Raw genomic sequence first — 8,247 nt, forward strand, 5'->3', positions numbered from 1 at the left:
GCACTATTTAATTACGATTTACTTGTAGAAGAAAAATGTATCCTCATGTCAGGTTGTTCTGACAAACCTCCGTACAGAGAGACCTTATACAATTTGCTAATGGAGATCCCATAGTTCAGCCAAGACCCACTTCAATCTGGATAATCTCCCAATGTCTCAGTTTGACCTCCCAGAAATCTTACCAAAAAATGTGACGAGAAAGCTAAAAATCACATGCCAGGTCATTCAAAACATTTAGAGCAGAGGTTTCAATCTTATTTTGCTTGTGGACCTCATCAAAGTTTGTTTTTTTTAATCAGGTATTTATGCACTTATGTTACCATGCTGAAAAAATAACATTATTTTGAAAACCTTTCTTAACATAGGGAACGTAGGTTTTTTTTTTTCTTTTTTAACTATTCTGTACTTCCACCTAACAATTTACTAAAAACATATTGTAAAACTTGACTTTAACTTGTAAATACTATTTAAAAATAACACGGTAACATAAGTGCACAGCACCTTTTATCATCTATGTACCCAATATATATATATATATATATATATATATACTAGCAGATGTACCCGGTGTTGCATGGTATTAAGTGTAACAGCAAATTCTTTAAAAAAAAAATGAAGAAAAGAAACTGAGACTTGAGCATGCAAGTATTATGTTTTTTCTAAACAGTTCACTTATTGTAAGTAAAAAAAAAAATACTCGAGCTAAGATGGAAACCAAAATCTAGACAGTGAGTGAAGTACGATAACTATTAGGCCAGCTTGACAGTGTCTTTAAAAAATATTTTCAAACCTAGTTATTCTTAACATAATATGAAAGATTCATACAGGCGCAGTCGTGAAACAGTTGACAAACAGAGAAAAATTCGATACCCCCCCCCCAATAGCAATTTTTGAATTTTGACTCGTTAGTGACCCTTTCTTCTGGATGAAAACCGAATAAAAAGTTTCTCACATGTTTGTATATCCTGTATTCTAAATTTCAAATCTCTAAATTAAAATTTCATTGAGTATGTCCTCACACACACATTCTCACTTATATATATATATATATATATATATATATATATATATATATATATATATATATAGGCGAGATAAGTCACAAATTAAAGATCAAGCGAAAAATCCTGTTAGATATTACGTTGGGGCAATACTTTCAGGGTGATCCTAGCCAAAAAGGTAAAGCTCAATATTTAAAAATAGAGCAATATATAAGTTTAGTAATTAAAGTTAAATTCTGAAAATCAAAATATATTCGAGTTAAGAATTTATTGTTTAAAACAAGGAATATATAGAGGGGAGAATGTTAATTTCCTTAATCCATGGATTTTCAATACTTTTCAGCACATATATTGAAAATGTTATTTGAATGATGAATAATAGTTATAGAAAAAGAAATTTCCTACAACTTAGGCAGTTCATTATCGGAGTGAATTCAATATTTTCTGGGGTATTACTCCCAGGTCGGAGGAATAGTGGTCCAGGGGAGAAGCTAACAATCCTATATAACAAGAATGTTTGGGTGTTCCATACTGTTGTTCCGAAGGGTATACAAAGTAATTGTCTGTATTTTTGAGATGAGGTGTTTTCATAGATTGAGATTGTCGGACTGACTTCATCATCTTGGTTGTTATAGTTACAACGTTTCGGCCGTTTTGCCCTACGGCCTTCATTAGGTGCTTTGTATCGAACTGGAGAACCGTTTGTTAGGAGTCTTGAACCCAACCCTTTATTGTTATTATGGGGGTACCGTGTTTGGACTCCAGCTAGGCTCTGGGACATAGTTGCTGATTCTCTGTTTTGAATGTTACTTTTCACTGCCTTCGTTCAGAATTGAACTCAGCACCTTTGGGTAACTGTAAACTTTGATACAACGTCTAGGACCACTCGACCATATGTCCTATAATAATATATATAATATAAATAAAGCTGAATGTGTGTGTGTGTGTGTGGTCACGAATAGGCTCCTATATGGTTGACTATTATAGAAAACTGATTACATATAATGATAGAAGATGTGAAGACACAGGAATGGGTATGTTTGATCTGGCAGAACGATGATTCATTAAAATTGTGGGGTCTGCGTTCGCGCCTGGTCCACAAAGTATGGAAATAAAAAATAAAAAAATAAAAAAAAACGTTTACAAGTGTTTTTGATATAGATGTACATAAGAATACTTTGATAAGTATGTTTTAACTTAAATAGGGATGGTATAATAAAATTGTGAGGTCTGCGTTTGCGCCTGGCCTCCATAGAATGGAAATAGGCACAAACTTTAATAAAGACATTTCATATCTATCTGCGTAAGTATACTTTGATAATTATGTTTCAGTTGCAGAAATATGGTATAATAAAATTATGGGGTGTTCGTTCGCGCATGACCTCCATAGAATGGAAATATGTCACAAAGTTTAACAAGGTTTTTTTAATATAGATCCACAGAATATTGTGATAAGCGTTTCAGTGTGAACAGGTATGGTATAATAAATTATGAGTTTATCTATTTTATTTTTACTTTCATCATATTTTGCTTTGGTTTTGATACCCCCAAATTCGAAGCTATCTCTTTATAACCCTTCCTTTTCATAACCTATCATACTTTCATAAATCAGAGTCCATTTTCTGTAGGCTGCTTTGAACCCAGTAAACGACGGGTACTTTTGCTAGTATATATATATATATATATATATATATATATATATATATATATATATATATATATATATATATATACTAGCAAAGATACCCATGTTTTGCGCAGGATTTTGCTGTACGCTTAAGTACCTGCTTCGCGGGTACCCTTGCAGTAAGTGGACTTTGTAAGAGCAACTATTGCTCATAGTGTTTAAAATTTTTTACCTTGACCATGTCAAAATTTTTGACTTTGATCTTGACCTTGAAAATGGTATGCGCCATCCCTCGGTCGGAGACCATCATCATGTCAGGTTTGGTCATGATCGGTTTAGTTGTGTGGACTATAGGAGAGTTGAACACACACACACGCGAACGCTACTACTTCATATACTTTTTTTAAATCAAATATTTGTTTATAAGTTAATAAATATAAATTTCCACTACTAACGATTACTACGACATGTTTCCTTTGACCACTGTACACTCATTAACAGTCATCCTTGAGTGGCCTCCGGGCCTTGATAAGTGGGGACTCCTTTGTAAAAAAATAAAAAAAATAAAAAATAAAAATTCCAGGGCGATGGAAACAATGTTGAGATAAACAGAGAATACATACAGCATCTGGTATTCTCAAATGGTCACTAATTTTAGTACTGGCCACTCTCAAAGTCCATCAATTTCAGTGACCTATATTTCGTTATAATCTATACTATACTTATCTTAGTCTGCTTGTCTGTTTGCCATTCCACTTTTTCATAGAAACTACTGAGACAAGCTATCTGAAATTTTGTACATATCTTTGTTGTGATAAGGTGCAGCAAACTAAATATTATGGTATCTGTTCGATACACAGTTAGGAATTAATAGGGATTAGTCACCACAATACCACATTTACTCTAAAACTTTTATTGGGAACTACTGGGATGATCTGAATTAAGTTTTGTATGGATTTATGTTATGATAATATACAGCGAACTAAGTATTATGGTACCTTTTGATGCTCAGTTAGGGATTAATATGAATTAATCATATCACATAATACTGGGCCGATCTGACTAAAATTTTGTATAGATCTTTGTTATGATAAGGTGCAACGAACTAAATATTATAGTATGCACAGTTAAGGAAGTATCTATATATTAATACCGTAGTACCTTGTATGTACGTGTGTCACGTTTTCCAGATGATACAATTATTCGATCGGGAGATCCTATTAATTAAAAAGGAGGCTAGAAGGTGATAACATACTACGAACATTAAATTAATATATAGGGACGCTAATTTAATGTTTGTAGTCTGTTATCACCTTCTATCCCCCTTTTTAATAAATAGGATCTCCTGATGACCAAAGACTCAATGTAAAAAAAAAAAAGATTGAAAAAAAAAAAAGATTGAAAAAAAAAATGATGCCTATTTAGGTCGAATGTGAAACTAAAATATATCTTCTTCATCTTCTGATTAGGATCAAAGGATAGTATCTGTCCTGTCTAAAGATGGTATAACGATATCGTGTGGTTTCTGTTTGCATCGCGCGTTCATACAATGTAAATATGTCACAGACTCCTATAAGGATATTGGAGATAAACCGTAATGACCAGATATATTTTGACACTACATTAACTAAATGACTTAGATAAATACTTTTACAGTTTTAACAAAAGGGCTACAATAATATCGTGAGGTCTCGATTCACGCTGAACATTGTAACGGACCAAGATATAATAATACCCTAACTCACCACAAGAAAATAATGAAACGAATGGAATTGAAGGAAACAAAGACTCAATTGATGGATAAGGTAAACGTCGTTTATTTACTGTTGAAAGAATGTTTTACATATAACATGTGTTCATGTCCGCGCGTGTGTAACCAATGTTCGTTGCGGGACTGGTGTTGTAGAAAGAAAAGGAAATGTGTGTTCATCTCGAGTTCGGTTCACTATCGTTTGTTCGCGCGTGGGGAGAGAAAGGAGTAATGAAGTGAAAATGAGAATGATAGTCCAGCGTGTAGACAAAGAAGAGGATAGAGGTTAAGCTGTACGCCATGTTAGCAGTCAGCTACGCGAAGGTGTTCTCAGGGACCAGTAGTAGATAGAGAGAGTAAGAGTGAGAATGTGTACATACGGTCTGTTAGCTCGTGCCCCATACATAGTAGCAAGCTGGGCCGAAAAGAAGGAGCCGCTTATTGTTCTTTCTTTTATATTCGTTTCCGGAGTGTCTTTTGCGCATGTGTGGATTTCCATTGAAAGAGGAAGTGACGTCGTCCATGTGTGCGTTCGTGCGCGCGTGTGTGAGTGCGTGTGTGTATATACACGTGAATGGGAGTGTATGTACGCGAACGTGAATATATGTACGTGTGTGGACGTGGGCGCGTATGTTTATGTGCGCGTATGTATGCGACAAGTAAATTAGCTTGAAATGTGAACGCGTGTTTTGTGTGAGACTTGAAAAGGCTTGCGCAACATCCACAGAATGCCCAACAGCAATACATTATATATGAAAGATGCTGCTGTGGGATTTCCACAGGTCCTGTTAGTACCAATTATTAAGGATTAGTATTAATGCTAAAATGAGCACAATTTTAACCATATTCGACCATCAATTTGGCATAAAGTCAACTTTTGCCCATTTTTAACAGACAAAAAGTTTAGTCTATGTTATAATTCATATTTACTATTTTGTTTTTTCGGTCCCCCCCCCCACGGGTAATCTTATTGCAACAGTTAAAAAAGTAAAAAAACAGAAGATAAATTCCATATAATATTAGGTGAATAACACCAAAAGATTATGTTTAGAGCAGATGACCTTTTCTTTGACCTCCAAAGAAAAAATATCTATTGTTTCTCCTCTGCTTATTCCGAAATGGAATTCTGGACTTTAACTGACTAAGTCTGGAATAGACTAAATCTAAGGCCTGGAATTTTCTAGCAAAATTTTATCCTTCCGCAGAGACGGAAAAATGTCCGGAACAAAGCGTAAACATTGACCTTACGATATTGCTGTTTACGCTTGTTTTAATCCTGGTCTCCGGTTGTTGATTCACTTAAAAGAAAGGAGAAACCTTAAAACACAGAAACGCTAATTCTATCACAACGTTCTTTACCGTTTCTGGTGCGTTATTTTTCAGACAGATTTTGTCTAAAAACAGGAGATTACTTACGACTTGGTTTATATATATATATATATATATATATATATATATATATATATATATATATATATATATATATATATATATATATATATAATATAATATATATATATATATATATATATATATGTATATATATATATATATATATGTATATATATATATATATATATGTATATATATATATATATATATATATATATATATATATAGATAGATAGATAGATAGATAGATAGATAGATAGATAGATAGATGTTGTTTTGTTTTGGTTTTAGCGATATGTTTTGAATGAATTCAATTATTTACGAAAGCGCATTTTTACCTAAATGCGAGTTGGGAATAATTTTCCCTTTTACCAAAGTAATCAAGTTGGTTAAAAGGGAAAATTATTCCCAACTCGCATTTAGGTTAAAATGCACTTTCGTAAATGATTGAATTCATTCAAAACATATCGCTAAAACCAAAACAAAACAACATCTAAGTAAATCACGATATATCCAGACAGTCGGCGAGATGGTCCAGGGGTAAGGGTTTAGGTTCATTATCGTTGGGTCCCAATTTCGAATCTCGCTAGATACAGCCACTCTGATGAATCGTAGACGACGAAACACGTGTCAGTGGATAATTACATTTTAAAAATAATATATATATATGCCAAAAACAGCCTATCATGCCTTGACAGAGTACAAAATAGACTTCGTGGTTTAGTGGGGGATGCCCTTTTCTCTACCCTGCAACCCCTCTCCCACAGAAGAGACGTTGCGAGCCTATCCTTGTTTTATCGTTATTTTCATGGCAGGTGCTCGTCTGAACTCCAATCCCTGGTCCCCCCTCGCCAAACTTTCACGAAAATCACCCGTCTAGCTGAATCCACTGTGAAAAATTTCCCCCACTCTATATCTGTGCCTAAATCAAAACGCGGATTTCATGAGCAAAGCTTCTTTCTTAGAACTGCACGCCTGTGGAACTCTGTTCCATCTGCCTGCTTCCCTCCGGACTACAACTTGGATGTCTTCAAGTCTAATGTTAACAAATTCCTAATGAACCGCCCCCCTAATTAAACACTTCATAAAATCTCCTCACTAACGTGATGTACTTGCAATAACCCTTATCCCTGAGTGGCTTCCGGGCCTTGATAAGTGGTGATCACTGTGTAAAAAAAAAAAAAAAAAAAAAAAAATATATATATATATATATATTAGTGATGGAACATATAATTACTGATTCTGTGCTAAACTCCTGATTCAAATGCAATTACTGATTCCGATTCTTTATAAATCTCTAAATGTTCAATTATAAATTTCTTATTTTGTCCCAATTATCGAAAAAACACATGTTAGATGTGCAGATTGTTTCGTAAACGTAAAAATAAACACTTGTGGATAATGATCTATCGATTTCAGTTTTACTGGTATTTTAAAATCAATAAATATTTATCATTTTATCATTATTACCAGCAATGGATGATTTTGCTTTAAACAAAATCAAATAAAAAAGATAATTAAAAGAATAATTTTGGCATCGGAAAATAGGCAGAAAATTTTCTGATTCTGATTAATCGTCCCAACACACACACATATATATATATATATATATATATATATATATATATATATATATATATATATGAAACAGTACTCTAATACTTTTCTGGAAACTACTGGGCTGATCTGAATTAAGTTTTGTATGTACAGTACTCCATCAACTTGAACTTGCTGGACTATTTCGTTTGGTCATACATTAAGAACATCACCAACATGATCTCCCACAATACCAATGCAAGCCTGATTGCCGCCATCTGCCAAGTATTCGCTGAACCCCAACCGACTGTTATGGAAAAGGCATGCTCCCAGTTCTGGACATGTATTGAGTGAGTGAGTGATTGAGGCTGAAGTCGGCTACATTGAATAGATGTCAGCTCTACTACATAATCAATTTACCTGAATTGATTTTTTCAATAAAAGTTTTTAAATAAAATAAAATGTAGTGTTGTTATTTTTTTTTTTAGAGGCGACACTTTCATCGTTCTAGCCTGTAGGCATATATATATATATATATATATATATATATATATATATATATATATATATAGCGAGAGATGAAAAGATAGATAGATAAATAAAATATAAATAAATAAGATAATAATTATATGCTCGATATTACGATTGTGTTAGTAAAAATATACAATGTTTTCACATTAGGAGGGAATTAGTGCGTTGACATATCTTTTTTCTTGATTTCGAATGTGGATTAATTTACCTATTGAATCGATGATGTAATTTTACATTTACTCGGAGGATTTGGGTAAAAGACGTAAAAATAATTTAAAATTTAGTTATATATATATATATATATATGGCAGTAGAGTTTAGTTTCCTAGAAGTACATCCAATGAAACATGTATCTACCAAAAAGTGCTCGATGAGTAAACAGAGCAGGTATATTAAATTTATTTATACAA

Source organism: Euprymna scolopes, chromosome 12 (assembly GCF_053919585.1).
Source record: "Euprymna scolopes isolate OS-2025 chromosome 12, ASM5391958v1, whole genome shotgun sequence".
NCBI classification, from domain to species: Eukaryota; Metazoa; Mollusca; class Cephalopoda; order Sepiida; family Sepiolidae; genus Euprymna; species Euprymna scolopes.